We start from the raw sequence: 23,733 nt of genomic DNA, 5'->3' as shown, positions 1-23,733 counted from the left end.
CCCGCTATTGCAGAAAGGAGGGAAGGAGAAAACAGAGAACTACAGGGCAGTTAGCCTGACATCAGTTGTCGGGAAAATGCTGGAATGCATTATTAAGGAAGTGGTAACAGGGCACTTAGAAAATGATAATATGATTAGGCAGAGTCAACATGGTTTTATGAAAGGGAAATCGTGTTTGACAAATTAATTAGAGTTTTTTGAGGATGTAACTAGCAGGGTAGATAAAGGGGAACCAGTGGATGTAGTATATTTGGATTTTCAAAAGGCATTCGATAAGGTGCCACATAAAAGGTTGTTACACAAGATTAGGGCTCATGGGGTTAGGGGCAATGTATTAGCATAGATAGAGGATTGGTTAACGGACAGAAAACAGAGAGTAGGGATAAGTGGGTCATTTTCAGGTTGGCAGGCTGTAACTAGTGGGATACCACAAGGATCGGTGCTAGGGCATCAACTATTTATAATCTATATTAATGACTTAGATGAAGGGACCGAGTGTAATGTATCCAAGTTTGCTGATGATACAAAGCTAGGTTGGAAAGTAAGCTGTGAAGAGGACACAAAGAGTCTGCAAAGGGATATAGACAGGTTAAGTGAGTGGGCAAGAAGGTGGCAGATGGAGTATAATGTGGGGAAACGTGAGGTTATTCACTTTGGTAGGAAGAATAGAAAAACAGAATATTTTTTAAATGGTGAGAATCTATTAAATGTTGGTGTTCAGAGAGACTTGAGTGTCCTCGTACAAGAAACACAAAAAGTTAGTATGCTGGTACAGCAGGCAATTAGGAAAGCAAATGGCATGTTGGCCTTTATTGCAAGGGGGTTGGAGTACAAGAGTAAGGAAGTCTTACGACAATTGTACAGGGCTTTGGTGAAACCTCACCTGGAGTACTGTGTACAGTTTTGGTCGCCTTGCCTAAAGAAGGGTGTACTTGCCTTAGAGGTGGTGCAGCGAAGGTTCACTAGATTATTTCCTGGGATGAGAGGGTTGTCCTATGAGGCGAGGTTGTGTATAATGGGTCTATACTCTCTGGAGTTTAGAAGAATGAGAGGTGATCTCATTGAAACGTATAAGATTATGAGGGAGCTTGACAGGGTAAATGCTGAGAGGTTGTTTCCCATGGCTGGACAGTCTAGAACTAGGGGGCATAGTCGCAGGATAAGGGGTCAGCCATTTAAGACTGAGATGAGAAGGAATTCCTTCACTTAGAGGGTTGTGAATCTTTGGAATTCTCTACCCCAGAGGGCTGCGGATGCTGAGTCATTGAATATATTCAAGGCTGAGATAGACAGATTTCTGGACTCTAGGTTGAGAGGGACAGATTTATGGACTCTAGGGGAATCAAGGGATATGGGGATCGGGTGGGAAAGTGGAGTTGAGGTCGAAGATCAGCCATGATCTGATTGAATGGCGGAGCAGGCTCAAGGGGCCATGTGGCCTACTCCTGCTCCTATTTCTTACCTTCTTATGTAAAGCAGAAGGCCCTAGAATCCCGGCCCCCCGTAGTTGAAATCGGGAAGTCCAGAAAAATGGAGGCCCGAAGCCTCCTTGAAAGGTTTTAAGGCCCGACCCGCCTCCTGGGAGCGGGTTGATTGCCTGCCCCTCATCCAGCCCCGGTGAAAAATGGAAACGGGTGGGATGGAGGCGGGTTGGGGGCGGGCCTGAAATGGTGGCAATTTTCAATGCCCCTCCATCCCCAACCCACCCGTTTTTCACTTTTAAAATTGAACCCTATGTTTCACCAGTATAATACCTGGGGGTAAAGATGACAGAAATAAGATAACAGTAGAAAAAGAAAACTAACTGAAAATGGTACATTTAAAAAAGAAATAAATGAAGGAAGATGTTGTTATGACCGTTCTTTGCCTTAGGTTCTTCAGTGCTGTACTGAACATACATTCTTAGGGGAAGCACTTGATAGGAAAACATTTGCAGGTTGCGGGTAAGGACAGGGGAGTGGGACTAGCTGGATTGCTCTTGCATAGAGCTGGTGCGGATTCAATGGGCCGAATGGCCTCCTTCCGTGCTGTAACCTTTCTCTGATTCTATGATTCATCAAAATGTGTCATAGATTAGAGATTGCATTGTACTGGTAATGGCCAGTCCCTGGTCTTCACCAGTTTATGAAGTTGAAAGACCTGTTTTGGTCACTATGTGAAATGACAACATACATACATTAAGAAGGAACATGTTTATGATTTCACTATCCATAGCAACCAAAGCAATTCTTCCCCACAGGCTGGGCAAACCCATCAACCCCACCCATGTGAAATGGGCAATGTTAGTTTCTTAGCTGACTACATTTCGCCATGTTGATAAATATGAATGGATGTTAAAGATCCTATAACAGTATTCGAAAAAGAATAGTGAGTTATCCCTGTGTCCTGCCCTAGCATTCCTTCCTCAACCAATACCACCAAAATCAGATTATGATGTGGAGATGCCGGTGGTGGACTGGGGTGGACAACACCAGGTTATAGTCCAACAGTTTTATTTTAAATCACAAGCTTTCGGAGCTTACCTCCTTCATCAGATGAGTAAAGGGTTCTAAAAACGCATAGCATATATAGTCAGAGGACAATGCCTGGTGATTACAGATAATCTTTCCAACTTCCCCCTATCGCATCTCGGCTGGGAGACGATCACAGCAATCAAAGGTGTCATTCATTTCATTAATGTTTGTGGGATTTCATTAAAGCTTGTCATTCATTTCATTAATGTTTGTGGGAGTTTGCTGTGTGCAAACTGGCTGTCGTGTTTCCTACATTACAACAGTGACTACACTTCAAAAGTACTTAATTGGCTGTAAAGTGCCTGAGGTCATGAAAGGTGTTACATAAATGCAAGTCTTTCTTTTTTTATATATATTGGGCAGTGTGGCAGATCTTTAATTGTGCTCACACCACCTAAGAGTGCTGAACCGAAGGTTATATCTAAGGCAGATTGTAAACTTGTAACAGGGAATCTTTGGTCACTTAAGGGGAAAAAAAAGCACCTCACAGTGATCTATGGATAATTTCTTACCAGTAGTATTTGCCTGCAGAGTTACCGTTCCACATGAATGACTCTCCAAAGTAAGAAATGTTGGGTTCACTCACTGGGGAATCATGTGTAATGGATTGACCTGAGTGATAAATAATAAGCAAAGGTGCTGCACTGAGCTTCTTACAACTATTGAATGACGAGCGGAAACATCGGCAAATGCTTCTTTAGGTGTTAGACAAACATAGATGTCGCATATAATAGACTGAAAGCCTGTGAGACACTCAAAGTACTTTCAACAGCTTTCCCTACAGTTGATGGCAATTCATGTTGAAAGAGGGCTAATTTTGCTTTTGAGGAATGACAAATTTTAGACACCTCTTGAATACACACAACATCCTTTCAGTATTTAGCCACTGGCATCAGTTCATTTTAAATAAAAACAGAACGTTCTGCAAATACGCAGCAAGCCTGTCAGCATTTGAAAAGTGAGAAGAATGGCTTAACATTTTGGACGCAGATCCTTCATTAGAGCTGGAAACAGAAAGGTAAACAAATCCCTTTGCAGGGCTTAATAAAATGGAAGGAGAGAAGGGAAAAGTCAAGAATCATAAAATACCGACGACTAGCAGTAGTCAACAGTTACCATAGAAACCAAGAGGTGGCAGAGCCATGTGCACAGGCACCCAGACCAACCCCTTGGTCAGGGAATGGTGGTTGGGGAATGTAGACGATGGAGAAAAATGTTTCAATTTTCTTTTTCAAAAACTACAGTAAACTTATTTCTTGTCAGGACACAATAGCAACAATGTCACCTCACCTTTTTTTTTAATTCTCGGGATGTGGGCAATACTGGCATGGCAGTACTTAATTGCCCATCTCCAGTTGATGGCACCAAGAGTCAACATCGTAGTGTGGGACTGGAGTCACGTGTAGGCCAGACCGTGTGGGGGCAGCAGGTTCGCTTCCCTGAAGGGCGTTAGTGAACCATTTGGGTTTTTACGACAATCCAGCAGCTTTCGTTATCAATTTTTTTCCAGGTGCTAGCCAACAAATTAGCAGAGTTTGAATTAAATTACACAATTCACTTCAGGTGTGATTTGAACTCATGGGGGTAAATTTTAACCCCCAAGATGGGGTGGGTTGTGGGCGGGTGGGCAGTGAAAATTGTTGGTTTTGGGAGCGGGGCCAAATCCCGGCTCCAACCCTCCGACTTCCGAGTTCGACCCAGACGCATCTGAAACCCAAAAGTCCCACTGGCACTTAAAGCCGACGGGCCGATATTTAAAAGTCCAATTAATGTCGTTGAAAGAGTTAAGGTGATTAAATTTTGGTGTATTCAGCCAGACAAACGATGTTAACTTTCCCTTAACGTGTCTCCCATGGCCTCCGAAAGGCATCATAGAAATGGCAGCGAGTTGCAGCCGGAACCCATTTTGATCTTTAAAGCAATGATTGACATATGTGAATAAAAGATAAAGTTTTTACAGCATGGCAATCAGTTCTCTCAGACAAACCTTTGGCTGGGCGTTCCTCGTGTTTAGACTGAGATTTCTTTGATCACACTCAGAATTCTTGTGTTCACACATATTCACCTACATTTTGGACCCCCTCAAACTGACAACATTAGGATGGGTGGGGGGGGGACGCAATAGATTTATCCAACACTACATCTGAGGAGGAGGCATGGGATGCAGGACCAGGAATTGTAGCGTCACAAAGACCTACAGAAGAGCAGAGAGGGGACCAATGGAGGGGCCGAGGTCACAGGAGGCACTACCCACGTGAGAAGGTCTACAGACAGAGGCTGACCTCCCTGGACCTCTCAGAGGAGCAGCGCCTATGAAGGCTCAGATTGAGTCGCCAGGTTGTCGCAGACATCTGCAGGCTCCTTCATGCAGAGCTGCTCCCGGCTGGGCCTGGTGGCCATGCATTGTTTGTCGCAGTTAATACCACCGTTGCCCTCAATTTCTTCACCTCCAGATCCTTCCGGGGCTCCACCGGTGACATCACCAGGATCTCTCAGTCATCTGTACATAAGTGTTTACGACAGGTCACGGATGGTTTGTTTGACTTCATCAACTTCCCCATCGACGACATCAGCCAGACTGAGAGGGCAGTGGGTTTCCAGTCTCTGGCTGGCTTCCCACGGGTACAGGGTGCAATTGATTGCTCACACGTAGCAATCCGAGGACCTGCACATGAGCCAGGATTGTTCATCAACCGAAAGGGATATCATTCTGCTGGTTTGTCACCACCGGAAGAGGTTTCTGCAGGAGTGTGCCAAATTCCCTGGCAGCTGCCATGATTCCTTCATTTTGTGCGAATCCAACATTCCGGCCCTCTTCCATGCACAAAACAGCCTCCTTGGAGACTAGGGTAATCCCTGCAGACGTGGCTCATGACACCTCTGAGAAACCCCACCGGTGAGGCACAGCAGCGGTACAATGACGGTCACATCACCACCAGGTCCGTCATTGAACAAGCCATAGGAATGCTCAAGATGCGCGTCAGTGGCCTGGATCGATCTGGGGGTTCCCTTCAGTGCTTATCAGCGAAAGTGTGTAGAGTAATAGTCATGCGTTGTGTCCTGCACAACATCGCTCAACAGAGGGGGTTACAGGTGGATGAGGTCCCATGCACTCATGAAGCATCTGCACCTGCCATCAACATTGAAGAAGACAAGGATGAGGAGGAAGAGGGGGAGGGTGATGGGCAACCCATCGGCACAGCAGCGGCACACCTGGCTGCTTGTGATGCCAGGTAGTCACTTGGATTTGATCGATTCTCATAAGGAGATCTGCAAAGTGAAGGTAATCAAGTATTCAGACCACCTGGAACGACCACCACAATCACTAACACCACCATCTCCCCCCACCGCCACCTTGCACAAAAACAGTCCTACACCCACACATACGCCCATTATAAACACGCCCAATGGGTGGCATCAAATCTCACTGTTCATGAAGAGGGACATGCAAGGGTGCTTTCACGAAAGAGACTCAAAAATGGTCAAGACGTGGCAGTGGTGGTGACAATTATAACATTTAATGAGCAGGTTAGGAAAAACAATTATAAATGAAAAACATGACATTGTATCAGACACCCTTGGTAATCACAAAACCTTCGCCTTTCACATCCTACTACTTCTGCCTGGTGCATCCCCTGTGGCTTCAGCAGAGATAGTGGAAGGTTGCTCAGGTCCCTGCCCTGACTGTTGAGATGCTTTGGGCCTATACCCTCTATGTTTTGGAGCCCATGAGGGCCCCGCCAAAGACTGCTCCACCTGCAGCTGTGCAGGGGCAGACTCAGCCATCTGGAGAGGAGGCAGCATTGTGGGTACCTATTGAGTGGGGATGGGGGCAACGGGTGAGACGTGGAAGTGCTTTGAGTGGAGTCCCCACTTCCATGTCCCCTTTCGCCATCATCCCTCTCCTGCGCCAGGGCCACATCAATCCTACCACCCTGCTGGACAACAGCTTGGAGGACATATGTGATGCCTTGTAAGGCCAGTGCTAATGTACCTGTCAGCCTATTTAAGGCGGCAGAATGTTGGTCACCTTGAGTCCGCACGGCCATTGTCAGGGCCTGAATGGACTCATTTGTGAGCCGTGCTTGAAACACAATGGAGGCTGCCATTCTCTCCATCTCAGACATTGCCGCACTTACCTGCATCACCAGTCCACTAATGCTGGAGGTGGACTCCTCCATCCTCTGTGCTAATGTGGAGACTGAGCGTGGCAAGTCTTCCAGTATGTCGTAAAAGTGCGTCTGTACCTCGATCGTTCTCCTTTTCAAGGATGGCCCCCAGGGTGCAGCATCTATGTCCAGCTGAGCAAAGCTTGGAGAGGAGTGCACCCACCAACACAGACTCCCCACAGCTGTCCCTGCTATCAGTGCCTGCTTTCGTGTGGTGATTCATCAAGCGACAACCCAACTAAATGCCTACCAGGACCCACCGAGGGGTGAGTATCTGCGCTGGTACATGGCTCGCTATAATGTGACAGTGCAACCTCAGGGGCAAGGAGATCCTCTGATGAATCGTCCTCATCCATGTCGTCACTCCTTGAAGGCCCTGGAAGAGAACATACAGCAATATTAAGAATCATCGCAAAAGTGATGTTGCGATGAGCATCCTGAGGTGTGCAAAAGATAACACCAATTCATGTTGTGTGTGAGGGATGTTAAATTTCTGTTACCAGACGTTTGCAGGGTGCCAGTCTCGGCATCTCCAATTGGCCAGGGATTCCTGTGTCCAGCTTAGTTCCAATGCCTCCTCCTCCACCTCTGTCAGGGTCACTATTTGTAGTGACCCCCCGCTGTCGTCTCCTACAAGGGGAGAAAGAACAGACGTGTGAGTGAATGAGGATGACGGGGTCACCCGATGGATGCATTTGGGTGAGGCTTCCGATTAAAAGTGATACATCAGAGGGTGACTATCAGACAGATTCATGACATTGCATCAGGATTGGGGCGAGTGGGAGTGGTAGGTTCACAAATGGGGAGGTGAGGAAGTGCAAAGAAAGTGAAGGTAAGTTGATGATGAATCTTAAGTGGGTGGGAGGAGTGATGTGATGGAGTAGGCTTGGCAAGACAGAGTGAAGGGGGGGGGCTAATGTACACCACAGGATGTGGGTGAATCAGTAACTGTACTCACTTCTCCTGACCTGGTTAGGTCATTGAATCGCTTCCTGCACTGCACCCAAGACCTGGGCACCGTGCTCCTGCTGCTGACCTGTTCTGCCGCCTCCAGCCATGTCTTCTTGGTGGCAGGAGCAGGTTTATTCCTCCTGTCACCTGGATATAATAACTCTCCCCTGCTTCTCACAGCAGCCAGCAGTATCTCAAGGGAGGTGTCCGTGAACCTGGGTGCTGCCTTTCCTCTGTGTCCTCCCATTTTGCTTTTTACTCCTTCCTCCTTCAAAATCCATTGTTGCATTGGCCCTTTAAATAGCGGGCTTTAAATCACGAGGTGCGGGTGTGCAGTAGGCCCACTGCGCAGCTTGGCGGTGCGAAACCCGGTAGTAGAATTAAGTGCCTTCAATTGAGTCGCGATCGCTCGAGAACACGCACAAAATTTTTTTCCTGGTTTCCCAGCCGCTTATCGACCTCCCCTCGCTGAGATCCCCACCTCATTGTTAAAATTTACCCCATGACCTCTGGGTTGCTAGTCAAGTAGGGCTATCTTTTCCACCATACCTTTATCACTTACTGCAACTCCCATCGTCCAATTACCTCTTCTAAAGGGTTACATTAAAGGTGCTGCTGAGAGCTGGTTACTGGATGTTAGAGCAGCTCACTATGATAACTAAAGACAACTTAAAAAGGAGGGATAAGCTACAAATGCTGCCAATCTGAAATAAAACAGAAGTAGCTGCAAATGCACAGTGGAACTGTCAGTATCTGTAAAGAGAGAAAGGCAGGTTAACATTTAGGGTGCAACGGATGCAGGGTCTCCTGAATTGTTAACTTAACTTTTCTCAGTGCAGTACTGAGGGAGTGCTGCACTGTCAGAGGTGCTGTCTTTTGGATGAGACGTTAAACCGAGGCCCCGTCTGCCCTCTCAGGTTGGCGTAAAAGATTCCATGGGACTATTTCAAAGAAGAGCAGGGGAGTTCTCCCCGTGGTCCTGGACAATATTTATAACTCAACCAACATCACTAAAAACAGATGGTCTGGTCATTATCTCATTGCTGTTTGTGGGACCTTGCTGTGTGCAAATTGGCTGCTGTGTTTCCTACATTATAGCAGTGACTGCACTTCAAAAGTACATCAATGGTTGTAAAGCACTTTGGGACACCCTGAGATCGTGAAAGGCGCTAGATAAATGCAAATTATTTCTTTCTTCTACAAGAGGGTTCTTCCAACAGTCAAAAACTAGCGTCTGTGTGATCCAGCAGAAAAAAGTGAAACACAAATTAAGCCTCCGATCAATTTGTTGTGCGCAAAATATGGCCAAGCATGTCCGTCATGTGTTGAACTCACAAGTCGTCTCAGAGCTCGCAAACGCTGTCAAGTCAACATCCAAACATCATCGACTGTTGCAATCATTGTCAGTCATGACCAGACAGCCACCAAAATGGTTTTAATTGCATTTTTTCAATTGATTGGTGCGAATGGCATTTATCTAATGAAATGAATTATACACTGCGGCTTAAAAATATTCTTTCATTAGTCATTATTATACAGGTGAAGCTTCAGTAGGAGCTGCAGTAATTGTTTTTGTAGTTTGTGTGAAGCTATAATGCCGATCCCTCAGCTCGTCCACTTGGAATTGATAGTCCAAATTGACTTTGAATTAGAATTAATGAGGAATAATTATTGAAGTATTTCTACTATCCATAACCACAAAGAATCAGTTCAACTCTTCATCACTTAGATTCAATACCATCAGCCTTAAAGGGGCTCTCAGCATAAAGGTGTCTTTTACAGAGGGAATCTTATCACCAAAACCCAGACAGTCTCAGCCTCAAGGCTCCTCTTACAGAAATGGTCTCCCTATCAAAGCCCCTGCGACAGATGGAGTCCAACCATCAAGGCTCCTTTTACAGTGGCAGTCTCACCATCAAGGTCCTATTTAGAGATGAAGTCTGACCATCATGGCCCCTTTTAAAGAAAGAGTATTGGGACCGCTTCTAGAGAGAGACCCTTGCCATTCAAACCCGCTTTTAAAAACGTGGGAACAGGAGTAGGCCATTCAATTAGATCATGGCTGATCTGTATCTTAACTCCATCTACCCACCTTGGTTCCGTAACAATTAATACCCTTGCCTAACTAAAATCTATCAATGTCAGTTTTGAAATTTTGAATTGAATCCCAGCCTCAACAGGATTTTGGGGGGAGAGAGTTCCAGATTTCCACTACCCTTTGTGTGAAAAAGTGCTTCCTGACATCACCACAGAATGGCCTAGCTCTAATTTTAAGGTTATGGCCCCTTGTCCTGGACTCTCCCACTAGAGGAAATAGTTTCTCTCTATCTATCCTATCAACTCCTTTAATCATTTTAATCACCTCAATTAGGTCATCCCTTAATCTTCGATACTCAAGAGAATACAAGCCTAGTCCATGCCACCTGGCCTCATAATTTAACCCCTTTATTCCCAGTGTCATTCTGATGAATCTGCAAGGCCAAAATATCCTTCCTGAAGTGCTCTACCCAAAAAGAGTCTTACCATCAAGACCCCTTTAAAGAGGGTCTCTCATCATTTACTTCATTGGTTCACCAATGTTCTTCAGGGTAGGGAACATGCCATCCCTCCCAGGTCTGACCTACCTGTGGCCCCAGCCCCATAATATATTTTTGCCTCTTAATGCCCATAGGTAATTTGGAATGGACAATAAAAACTGCCTTGTCAGTGTTGCTTACATCCCAAGATCAAATATGAAAGAAAAAAAATCTGGTTTGTCTATCATTTAGGCCCATATCAGGAACGAGAAAAGATGTTTTTACTTTCCTTGTAGGGAAGAAGGTTGTGGTTACACAACACATTTTGCAAAGATCATGCAAAATTGCCTAAATGAATTTAGGGTGCAGTCACACAACAAATTTAACATCACCACAGTGTATTTCCAGCGCCTCAATGACGCCAAACTTGTGCAGTGTGTGAAGGCTTCTTACATCAGGTCTTGACTCCAGATTCACAATACACTTCCATTATAACTGTAACATCAGCGCAAGGTGGGAATGCACCACAGATGATAGGTGTGCGGTCTGACCACCGGAGAACGATCAAAACTTCACTTTCACCCTTTGAATGTCAGCAGAGACCCAATTACTCTGTTGGCTCCTGGTTAATATCAAACTGTACTTGGGCACAGAGCTCTGCTTCGCCTTGGCCAAAGAGAGACACAGAGCCAACAGTGCCTGCTGGACCTACACTGCTCTAAGTAGGCACTGGTCTGAAACTGCTACTCGTATCATAATAACATGCTGAGAGTCTACAATTGATATGAATCCTCTATGTCAGAAGAGTGCACTTTTCATCAAAAGTTCCTGAAGGACTTCAAGTTAGACTTCATCCTTAGCTCAACGGTACCACTCTCCCCTCTGAGTCAGAAGGGCGTGGGTTCAAACCCCACTCTATAAATTTGCACCATAATCTAGGTACCACTTCAGTGCATTACTGAGGGAGTACTGCAGTGCCGGAGGTGCTGTCTTTTAGTTGAGATATTAAACCAAGGCCCTCTTAGGTAGACGTAAACGATCCAATTGGCACTATTTTGTAGAAGAGCAGGGGAGTTGTCCCGATGTCCTGGGCAATATTTATTCCTCAACCCACATCACTAAAAACAGATTATCTGGTCAGTATCACATTGCTCTGTGTGGGGCTTTGCTGTGCGAAAATTGGCTGCTGCATTTCTCTACATCGCAACAGTAACTACACTTCAAACTAATTAATTTGCTGTGAAGTGTTTTTGGACTATATTGAGGTCATGGAAGGTGCTATAGAAATGCAAGTTTATTTTTTTTTTTCCTTAGAAGATGTCCATCTGTTTTGTTTCCCTGACCTGACCATCTTTTCCCAAGGCTCTGCCAATGCCACTCTTAAACCAACTGATAGGAGGAGAGCAAGAAAACCCACGGGCGGCTCAAGATATAGTCACATCATATGGTCAAATGCCAGATCTGTGCTTGGCGTCCCAGCCTCATGACGATGCTGGAATGGTGAATTCATCATGTGGGGAATTGTAGAAGGAACACTCCATCCAATCCTTTCCATGGCAAGAGGACATAATTAGGACACCAACAGGACAACGTCAAGGCATGAGTTAGACTCCCAGTGCGACACCACGTTGAACATTGTTTTTTGCTACAACCTGATGTTCCCATCTTACAGTGCAAGATTTACTTGTTTAAAATTGATGGAATGGTAGTCTCCTCAGTCTGTGTGTTGTAAGGGTCCCATGTGAAATGAGTTTGGGCTGTCTCAATCCAGTTCCTAGTGGGCCCACAGTTCAAGCTGCCCCTTGTTGGATAAGTACTCTTTAAAACAGATTCAAAAAGCTAGAGACAGTAATATGTCTGATAATTCATTTCATTTATTATTGACAAAACATTAACCCTAAACACCAATACAGAGCAGCACACATTAGCCTTAAGTCCAAAAACTCACTTGCATGGATGTAATGAGAAACCATCAAGATAGATTCTCCGAGCCTGTTCACACCACTGGGTCTCAAAGGTTTCTTTCCAACTAAGTAAAAACACTTTTTTTTAATACCATTTGCTTTTATGGTTTGCTTCCTGCTGGATGCAGCTCCACCTGATGTTTTATGACCACCCAGTTGTCTGAAGCGATTGCCAAACTGAGATGAGAGGCCCCCTACCTTTTCACACCATACTGTTACTTCCTATCATTGCTTTCCTGAGCCATAGCTTTGTTGTAAACAACCAACCTTTGATGTATGCTTTATAGAAACAAAGAAACATAGAAAATAGGACGAGGAGTAGGCCATTCGGCCCTTCGAGCCTGAAGAAACATATTGTCTTTTATATTGCAGCAATCTCCTTCTCTTACATTATCCACTGCCTTGATGAAAAGCCTGTGTTTTAAAAGCTTATGCCTTTCAATCCTAACAACCATTTAAACTCAATATTATCCACCTAGCTTACTTATTTGATAATCTAAACGTACCTATCCGTACACTACAATGTCTTCGGCCCTAAAACTGACCCACTTCCATGTTATCAGCATCATTGAGGGGAAAAGACAGGATTCGCCAGAACACAGTTGAAACCAATTCTGTCTACATTACTGTTCTGTCTTTGATAGAAATAAAAGTAATGTAAAAACATATCGATATTTTTACACCCCTAATTTTATGAGTTAACCCAGGGAGGTCACAGGATGCCCGCTTTAAGAAATGGAAAAATATCAAAGTGGTGTGGAGGAGGGATGAGTGGAAGGCCCACTTTTCATATTAGCACATAGTTGGGGCACACTGCAAATACGAGCGGAGAGTTAGAATCATAGAATAATAGAATGGTTACAGCAGAGAGGAGGCCATTCAGCCCAACGACCCAATGCCGGCTCTTTGTAAGAGTAATCCAGTTAGTCCCATTCCCCCACTCTTACCCCGTAGCCCTGCAAATTTTTTCGCTTCATGTATTTATCCAATTCCTTTTTGAAAGCCGCGATTGAATCTGCTTCCACCACCCTTTCAGGCAGATCATAATTACTCGCTGTGTAAAAAAATTTTACCTCATGTCGCCTTTGGTTCTTTTGACAATCAGCTTAAATCTTAAACCCCTCCGCTAATGGGAACAGTTTCTCTTTATTTACTTTACCTAAACCCTTCATAATTTTGAACACCTCTGTAAAATCTCCTCTTAACCGTCTCTGCTGTAAGGAGAACAACCCCAGCTTCTCCAGTCTATCCACGTAACTGAAGTCCCTCACCCTGGATCCATTCTAGTGAATCTTTTCTGCACCCTCTCTAAGGGCTTCAGATCCTTCCTAAAGTGAGGTGCCCAGAATTGGACACAATACTCCAGTTGTGGCTGAACCAATGTTTTATAAAGGTTCCATATAACTTCCTTGCTTTTGTACACGATGCCTATGTTTATAAAGTCCAGGATCCCGTATGCATTTTTAACCATTTTCTCAACCTGTCCTGCCACTTTCAAAGATTTGTGCACATATACCCCCAGGTCTCTCTGTTCCTGTAGAATTCCCTTTAGAATTGTACCATTTACTTTATATTGCCTCTCCTCATTCTTCCTGCCAAAATGCATCACTTCACATTTCTGTGCGTTAAATTTCATCTGCCATGGGTCCGCCCACTCCACCAGCCTGTCTATGTCCACTTGAAGTCTATTGCTATCCTCCTCATTGTTTATTACACTTCTATGTTTTGCGTCACCTGCAAATTTTGAAATTGTGCCCTGTACACCCAAGCCCAAGTCATTAATATATGACAGAAAAAACAATGGTCCTAGTACCGACCCCTGGGAAACACCACTGTATAATCTTCCTCCAGTCCGAGAAACAACCATTCACCACTACTCTCCATTTCCTGTCACTTAGCCAATTTCGTATCCATGCTGCCACTGCCCCTTTTATTCCAAGGGTTTCAATTTTGCTGACAAGCCTATTATGTGGAACTTTATCAAATGCCTTTTGAAAGTCCATGTACACAACATCAACCACACTGCCCTCATCAACCCTCTATGTTACCTTAACAAAAAACTCCAACAGTTTAGTTAAACAGGATTTGCCTTTAACAAATCCCTGCTGGCTTTGCTTTATTAATCCACACTTGTCCAATTGACTATTAATTTTGTCCCAGATTATTGTTTCTAAAAGCTTCCCCACCACCGAGGTTAAACTGATTGGCCTGGGTTTATCCTTACACCCTTTTTTGAACCAGGGTGTAGCATTTGCAATTCTCCAGTTCTCTGGCACCACCCCTATATCTAAGGAGGATTGGAAGATTATGACCAGCATCTCTGCAATTTCCACCCTTACTTCCCTTAACGACCTAGGATGCATCCCATCCGGACCAGATGACTAATCTACTTTAAGTACAGCCAGCCTTTTTAGTATCTCCTCTTTATCAATTTTTAGCCCATCCAGTATCTCAACGACCTCCTCTTTTACTGTGACTTTGGCAGCATCTTCTTCCTTGGTAAAGACAGATGCAAAGTACTCATTTAGTACCTCGGCCATGCCCTCTGCCTCCATGTGTAGGTCGCCTTTGTGGTCTTTAATCAGCCCCACCTGTCCTCTTTACTGTTTATATGCCTATAGAAGACTTTTGGATTCCTTTTTATGTTGGCCACCAGCCTATTCTCATACTCTCTCTTTGCCCCTCTTATTTCCTTTTTCACTCATCCTCTGTACTTTCTATATTCAGCCTGGTTCTCACTTGTATTATCAACCTGACATCTGTCATATGCCCCCTTTTTCTGCTTCTGCTCACTCTCTATCTCTTTCGTCATCCAGGGAGCTCTGGCTTTGGTTGCCCTACCTTTCCCCCTGGTGGGAGTGTACCTAAACTGTACCCGAACCATCGCCTCTTTAAAGGCCGCCCATTGTTCAATTACAGTTTTGCCTGCCAATCTTGGATTCTGATTTACCCGGGCCAGATCTGTTCTCAACCCACTGAAATTGGCCCTCCTCCAATTAAGTATTTTTACTCTGGATTTCTCATTGTCCTTCTCCATAACTAATCTAAACCTTATCATATTGTGATCACTGTTCCTTAAATGCTCCCCCAATAACACTTGCTCCACTTGACCCACTTCATTTCCCAGAACTAGATCAAGCAATGCCTCCTTCCTCATTGGGCCGGAAACGTACTGGTCAAAAAAATTATCCTGAACACACTTCAGAAATTCCTTCCCCTCTTTCCCCTTTACACTATTGCTATCCCAGTCTATATCAGTATCGTTGAAATCCCCCATTATAGTTCTTGCACCTTTCTGTAATCTCCCTGCAAATTTGATCCTCTATATCCTTCTCACGAGTTGGTGGCCTATAGAATACACCCAGTGGTGTAATGGCACCTCTATTGTTTCTTAACTCTAACAAAATAGATTCTGTCCTTGACCCCTCCAGGACATCCTCTCACTCCAGCACTGCAATATTCTCCTAAATCAATACTGCCCCCCCCCCCCCGCTTCCTTTTCTTCCTTCCCTATCTTTCCTGAACACCTTGTATCCAGGAATATTTACTATCCAATCCTGCCCTTTTTTGAGCCAGGTCTCCATTATCACCATTACGTCATATTCCCATGTGGCTATTTGCGCTCACCAACCTTCTTTACTATGCTTCGTGTGTTCACACATGCACTCTAAACCTATCTTAGACCTTCTTGTATTCTCTCTTAGTTGGATCCCACCTATTACTGTACTATTTCTTACTCTAGTGCTATCGGTCTCTCACAATCCTTTGTGCACCTTGTTTCTCCTTTCTAATATTACATCCTGATGCCCATCCTCCTGTCACATTAGTTTAGACCCTCCCCCCGACAGCATTAGTGAACCTCCACCCGAAGATTTTGATCCCAGCTCTGTTGTGGTGCAACCCGTCCATCTTGAACAAGTCCCTGCTGCTGCGGAACTGGTCCCAATGCCCCACGAATCTGAAGCCCTCCCTCCTGCACCATGTCTCTAGCCACCCATTAACCTGCCTTATCTTCCTATTTCTGTACTCTGCCTTATCTTACTAGTTCTTGATTCTGATACTCGGTGACTAAGATGGGAAGGAAAGAACTTGACGTTACATAACACCTTTCATATCCTCAGGATGTCCTAAAGTTTGTCACAGTCAATGAAGTAATTACTGTTCTAATGTAGGAACATACAGCAGCCAATTTGTACACAGCAAGGTCCCACAAACAACAATGAGGTAAATGACTAAGTGTGTTGTTTGAGATATGAATGTTGGCCAGGGAAAACTCCCCTGTTCATCTTCAAATAGTGCCATGGGATCTTTTACTTCCACCTGAGAGAGCAGACAGGACCCCAGTTTAACAACTCCTCTGAAAGATGGCACCTCTGACAGTGCAGCACTCCCTCAGTACTGCGCTGAAGTGTCAGCCTAGATTATGCGCTTAAGTCACTAGAGTGGGACTTGAACCCACAATCTTCTAATTCAGAGAGCAAGACTGCCACCACTGAGCCAAGACTGACACTGCATTCCCTCACCTTGTTGCGTACAAAAATCCATTAAGATTAGGAAAAAAAAGTGTACTCTCAGGTAAGTCCTGAAAGCTGGGGTTGCAAATGTTGGTATTACACATATAATAGTCTGATAGATTATCTCAAAACACTTCCTGTAGGTTGATTCCATACTAGGCACCTACGCATCATAAAATTGCAGGAATGTGTCAAAATATTTAAATAAAATACCGTCTGGAAAGATATGCAGTTCGTGGGAATTGTAAGCTTTATCACTGAGTTTAAGGTGAGGTCCCCAATAATTTTGATTTATTACGGATGTGTGTAATGCATCAGCTATTCTTGAATGAAAACACGAATGACTTATTTTCTGATGTGTGCTGGATTTACAGTCTCTGTAATTATAGCTTCAAATTACATTTTACTGGTAATCACTTTAGCTGAATGTTGCAACGTTGAATGTTTAGTTCATCTTTTCTGTTTGCAATCAGATGCTTCTTAAACAAGAGTGTTACATTGTTGTATTATTTCAAGAGGAATTTCACTGTCAGGATTCTGCAACCAAATTCGTTTCAAATCACCAAGGTCATGATCACAAGATAATTACGGATGATGAAAGCCATTCGGCCCATCTTAATTCATCCATCGGGTGAGGCCCTAATGAGATCCCCCATTGAAGGGAGCTTGATCCGCTCCCGTTGGTTTATCACCCATGAGATGAAGGTGAAAATCATCCTCAAAATGTTTCTTAAATCATTCCATGTTTTGTTTTTTCCTCCATTAATCTATCTGGAGGTTTATTCCATGTGTCGATCGCTCTTTGTGTGACGAATGCATCCTGATATCAGTGTTGAAAAGAATTAAATCAATCAAACTTCTGCTCTGAATTCCACTGCCTTTTGCTTCTGACAAAATTGCTGGCACAGTGGCTGCGATCGTCAGCAGTGAGCGAGTGATTCTGGGAGGAAGTCACTGAATCCGCCCCACCATTGGCGGCCATGCCTTCAGCTGCTTAGGCACCCTGGAATTCCCTGAAACCTCTCTGTCTCTCTAACTCTCTCTCCTCCTTCAAGACGCTCCTTTAAACCTATCCAATTGACCAAGCTTTTGGTCACCTGTCCGAATATCTTCTTATGTGGCTTGGTGTCAAATTTTGTCTGATTACGCTCCTGTGAAGCATCTTGGGAAGTCTTACTACGTTAACGGTGCTACATAAACGCAAGTTGTTGTTGTTGAATTACCCGAAGACTGTGAGCAGGTTCAGAGAGACTCCTGTCTGCTTGGGCCATTGGGTTTGTTTCCGCTTTTTAAAATTCAAAATCTTATACTTTCCTTTCTTCTTCCTCCCCCCTGTTCCCACTATTTTGAAGGTGGCAACAACTTTTCTTAAAAAAGGGTTTTGATTATCTTTTTTATTTGTTCATGCGATGTGGGCATCGCTGGTGAGGCCGGCATTTATTGCCCATCTCTAATTGCCCTTGAGAAGGTGGTGGTGAGCCGCCTTCTTGAACCACTGCAGTCCGTGTGGTGAAGATTCTCCAACAGTGCTGTTAGGAAGGGAGTTCCAGGGTTTTGACCCAGTGACGATGAAGGAACGGCGATATGTTTCCATTCCTGGATGGTGTGAGATTTGGAGGGGAAAGTGCAGGTGGTGTTGTTCCCATGTGCCTGCTGCCCTTGTCCTTCTATGTGGTAGAGGTCGCGGGTTTGGGAGGTGTTGTCAAAGAAGCCTTGGCGAGTTGCTGCAGTGCATCCTGTGGATGGTACACACTGCAACTACAGTGCGCCGGTGGTGAAGGGAGTGAATGTTTAGGGTGGTGGATGGGGTGTCAATCAAGCGGGCTGCTTTGTCCTGCATGGTGTCGAGCTTCTTGAGTGTTGTTGGATCTGCACTCATCCAGGCAAGTGGAGAGCTTTCCATCGCACTCCTGACTTGTGCCTTGTAGATTGTGGAAAGGCTTTGGGGAGTAAGGAGGTGAGTCACTCACCACAGAATACCCAGCCTCTGACCTGCTCTTGTAGCCACAGTATTGATGTGGCTGGTCCAGTTAAGTTTCTGGTCAATGGTGACCCCCTGGATGTTGATGGTGAGGGATTCAGCAATGGTAATGCCATTGAAAGTCAAGGGGAGGTGGTTAGACTCTCTCTTGTTGGAGATGGTCATTGCCTGGCACTTGTCTGGCGCGAATGTTACTTGCCACTTATCAGCCCAAGCCTGGATGTTGTCCAGGTCTTGTTGCATGCGGTCACGGACTGCTTCATTATCTGAGGGGTTGCGAATGGAACTGAACACTGTGCAATCATCAGTGAACATCCCCATTTCTGACGTTATGATGGAGGGAAGGTCACTGATGAAGCAGCTGAAGATGATTGGGCCTAGGACACTGTCCTGAGGAATTCCTGCAGCAACGTCCTGGGGCTGTGGTGATTGGACTCCAACAACCACTACCATCCTCCTTTGTGCTCGGTATGACTCCAGCCACTGGAGAGTTTTCCCCTGATTCCCATTGACTTCAATTTTACGTGGGCTTTTTGGTGCCACACTTGGTCAAGTGCTGTCTTGATGTCAAGGGCAGTCACTCTCACCTCACCTCTGGAATTCAGCTCTTTGGTCCATGTTTGGACCAAGGCTGTAATGAGGTCTGGAGCCGAGTGGTCCTGGCGGAACCCAAACTGAGCATCGGTGAGCAGGTTTTTGGTGAGCAAGTGCCACTTGATAGCACTGTCGACGACACCTTCCATCACTTTGCTGATGATTGAGAGTAGACTGATGGGGAGGTAATTGGCCGGATTGGATTTGTCCTGCTTTTTGTGGACAGGACATACCTGGGCAATTTTCCACATTGTCGGGTAGATGCCAGAGTCGTAGCTGTACTGGAACAGTTTGGCTAGAGGCGCGGCTAGTTCTGGAGCACAAGTCTTCAGCACTACATCCGGGATGTTTTCGGGGCCCATAGCCTTTGTTGTATCCAGTGCACTCAGCCGTTTCTTGATATCACGTGGAGTGAATCGAATTGGCTGACGACTGGCTTCTGTGATGGTGGGGATATCGGGAGGAGGCCGAGATGGATCATCAACTCTGCACTTCTGACTGAAGATGGTTGCAAACGCTTCAGCCTTGTCTTTTGCACTCACATGCTGGACTCCACCATCATTGGGGATATGGATGTTTACAGAGCCTCCTCCTCCCGTTGGTTGTTTAATTGTCCACCCCCATTCATGACTGGATGTGGCAGGACTGCAGAGCTTTGATCTGATCCGTTGGTTGTGGAATCGCTTAGCTCTGTCTATAGCATGTTGCTTCCGCTGTTTAGCATGCATGTAGTCCTGTGTTGTAACTTCACCAGGTTGGCACCTCATTTTTAGGTACGCCTGGTGCTGCTCCTGGCATGCTCTCTACGCTCCTTATTGAACCAGGTTTGATCCCCTGGCTTGTTGGTAATGGTAGAGTGAGGACTATGCCGGGCCATGAGGTTATAGCTTGTGTTGGCTTACAATTCTGCTGCTGCTGATGGCCCACAGCGCCTCATGGATGCCCAGCTTTGAGCTGCTAGATCTGTTCTGAATCTATCCCAGTTAGCATGGTGGTAGTGCCACACAACACGTTGGATGGTGTCCTCAGTGTAAAGACCGGGGCTTCGTCTCCACAAGGATTGTGCGGCGGTCACTCCTAGCAATACTGTCATGGACAGATGCATCTGCGATAGATCGACTGGTGAGGACGAGATCAAGTAGGTTTGTCCCTCGTGTTGGTTCACTCACCACCTGCTGCAGGCCCAGTCTGGCAGCTATGTCCTTCAGGACTCGGCCAACTCGGTCAGTAGTGATGCTACCAAGCCACACTTGGTGATGGACATTTAAGTCCCCCACCCAGAGTACAATCCATGCCCTTGGTGCTCTCAGTGGTGCTCAACATGGAGGAGGACTGATTCATCAGCTGAGGGAGGATGGTAGGTGGTAATCAGCAGGAGGTTTCCTTGCCCATGTTTGACCTGATGCCATGAGATTTCATGGGGTCCAGAGTCAATGTTGAGGAGTCCCAGGGCCACACCCTCCTGACTGTATACCACAGTACCACCACCTCTGGTGGGCCTGTCCTGCCGGTGGGACAGGACATTGCCAGGGATGATGATAGGAAGAATCTGGGACGTTGGCTGAAAGTTATGATTCTGTGAGTATGGCTATGTCAGGCTGTTGCTTGACTCGTCTGTGGGACAGCTTTCCCAATTTTGGCACAAGTCCCCAGATGTTAGTGAGGAGGACTTTGCAGGGTCGACTGGGTCTTGGTTTGCCTTTATTATATCTGGTGCCTAATGGTCCGTCTGGTTTTATTCTTATAGTGACTTTCTGTGGCAAGATTGTACAACTGAGTGGCTTGCTAGGCCATTTCAGAGGGCAATTCACATTGTTGTGGGGCTGGAGTCACCGGGTGAGGACGGCAGGTTTCCTTCCCTACAGGGCATTAGTGAACCAAATAGGTTTTTACGACAATCCGGTAATTTCATGGCCACCATTACTGATACTAGTTTTTTTAAATTCCCGTTTTTATTTAATTAATTGAATTATAAATTCTCCAGCTGCCATGGCAGGATTTGAACTCATAACACCAGATTATTAGGCCAGCGCCTCTGGATTACTAATCCAGTAACATAACCACTATGCCACAGTACCCAGTATGATATGATAAACAGCAGCTTTCCAAATAAAGTACAGCCTCGATTCATAAGCTAAACTTGGTCACATCATAAACGCTGGCAAGTTAACCTTTAGCATGAAAATTAAACACAAATATGGAAGTGCTTCTACCGACAAGTAAATTCTTCAATGGCTCTCCGAGAGTTAAAATACTCCTCCCCCCCTCATCCCACATACCCACACACACACCCGCACCCGCACACGCACACACAGCTGAAACTAAAACCCTTGCGTTTTGAATGTTAATTCCCTCACCCTGTTAAAATCAGGAAATCATCCAATTTCGAACCGTGATTGCATCAGCAAAACTCAATGTGCGGAAATTAAAAAAACACAGACAAAAAGGATTCATCATATTTCTTACCAACAGTTTGATGCTTAACTGGGAAGAAACTCCTGAGGGAGAAACTTGCTGCTTTGATTTTACTGAGCTTCAAGGCCTGATAATTGACCCCCAGTATTAAAAAAAAATCTGCTCCTCTTCACACACACACAAGCTTGCATCGCCTAATCACCAGTGCCTGATTTATTTTCTCTTCTCCATTACTCTTTCAGCCAAGCTTGTATCATGGGCCTTGACCCTTCACCTAGATTTCTCCGCTGTTAGAATAAATCGTTAATGTACTGAGGTGCAGTTAAAAAAAACTGAGCGTGTCCTACTTTTTAAGGGGAACCATACGCTCCACGTTTGGACTAACTGAGGCTTTATGAAATAATGTGGCATCTGGAATTCTTGCTCTCATTGTTGCAGGAGCCATTTTACAAATCATGCTGCACTAAATACGTGATGGGATAGCCAAGATGCCTGGCATCCCAATTCCAAAATGGAAACACTGAGAAATATGAGGGGAAAGGGGAGATATGTAGTCAATAAAATGGATTGATTTTTTTAAAATGTTGTTATTTTTTTCAGGCAGGACCTTAGATCAAAGAAGATTCTTACATTTTTTTCTACGCTTTTTGACTTCGCGGCCTCAGAACCATACTGTTTTTCTTCAATTGCTTTCTAAAATGTTGATTTTTATTGAGTTTTCATCGCAAGAGGAGCAACAAAATCGAAAAGACGAGGCAAAAAAATGAATATCCAGGGAAGAGGATACAGAAATGTCCATAATGTATTGCAGGTTGGATCTTTGCAAAAAAAAAATGCAAGAAATAAACTTTTTTTTTCCCGACCAAGGTTTTATTTGAGTTGTCTAGCAATCTATAACTCTTGCTGCTCTTCACCTCCTATCCTTCCATGCAGCCTTGGTCAGACCCAGACTGGAGTAATGCATTCAATTTTGGGCACCGCACCTCAGGAAGGATATACTGGCCTTGGAGGGGGTGCAGCACACCAAAAATCTGATACCAGGGCTGAAAGGGTTAAATTATAAAGCCAGGTTGCATAAACTTGGCTGGTATACCCTTAAGCATAGAAGATCGAGGTGTTTAAAATGTTAAAAGGTTTTGATAGGGTAGATACTGAGAAAAGATTTCCTCTGGTGGGGGAATCAAGAATCAAGAAAAAGGGAATATAAGGCATCATTTTAGCACCCGCTATCGGGTGCGTTCCTGGCGGGGGGGGGCTCCGAAAATCGGAGAATCCCGGAGTGGGTCGGGAGCCCGACTCCAACCCTCCCACTTCCGGGTTCCCCACTGACGCGCCGGCGTGCGCGCGCAGCCCCCGCTGGTGGGAATTCTGCAGGCAATTAAAGCCGGCGGGGTTCCACTTGAAGCTATTTATTTTGCTTGTTCAGGTCATTAACTGACCTGATTAAGGGATTATGTGAGGAGGGGTGGGATTTTATAGCAGAATTGGACTGTTTCCCACATTGGGGGAAACACTCCCAGTTCAAACGGACGTGTTGCAGCCATCAGCCCGTGGAGCTGCAAAGGTCCATTTGACAGGTGGGGGGGGGGAGAGACCCTCACTCATTGCAGGAGACCACTCTGTCACTTGGGACAATGTTTGGCCTCCACCACCCTCCTCCTGACAATCAAAGTCACCAACTTGCACACTTACCTCGGGGTCCAGAGACATGTACCTACCTTGCGGACCCCCTCAGATGTACATCTTGCGGATGGGGGCCGCCGTAGCTGCAGTCATGACCTCCTCAGAGGGCGAACAGCATCACCAGCCTCACCAGCCTCGCCAGCCACGCTGTCCACCTCTGACACATGGAGCTCCACAACAGAGTGCTGTGACACATCCACCTGTACAGCAGGAGGGAGGGCTACCGCAGAGAGAGATGCGTTGCAGAGGGCACTACCCTCGCCACAGGGTCCACAGACCGAGGCTCAGCTTCCTGGACCTCTATGAGCAGCAGTGCACATGGAGGCTCAGAGTCACTCGACATGTAGTCGTGGACATCTGCAGCCTCCTTCATGCCGAGCTGCTCCTGGCTGGCCCGAGCACCATCTTCTTACCTGTCGCTGTCAAAGTCACC

The 23,733-nt window shown here is 45.5% G+C and overlaps 1 long non-coding RNA gene across 1 annotated transcript in view; it reads right to left on the bottom strand.

The window, feature by feature from the left end:
• LOC137333385 (uncharacterized) overlaps positions 1–21,872 on the bottom strand; it is a 112,064-nt gene extending 90,192 nt beyond the window's left edge. The window contains exon 1 of the long non-coding RNA XR_010965891.1: positions 21,669–21,872. This is a non-coding gene — a long non-coding RNA (uncharacterized lncRNA). The remainder of the gene's footprint in view (positions 1–21,668) is intronic.
• Positions 21,873–23,733: the final 1,861 nt, after the last annotated feature.

Source organism: Heptranchias perlo, chromosome 16 (genome assembly GCF_035084215.1).
Source record: "Heptranchias perlo isolate sHepPer1 chromosome 16, sHepPer1.hap1, whole genome shotgun sequence".
NCBI classification, from domain to species: domain Eukaryota; kingdom Metazoa; phylum Chordata; class Chondrichthyes; order Hexanchiformes; family Hexanchidae; genus Heptranchias; species Heptranchias perlo.
This window is presented reverse-complemented; position numbering and strand designations above follow the sequence as displayed.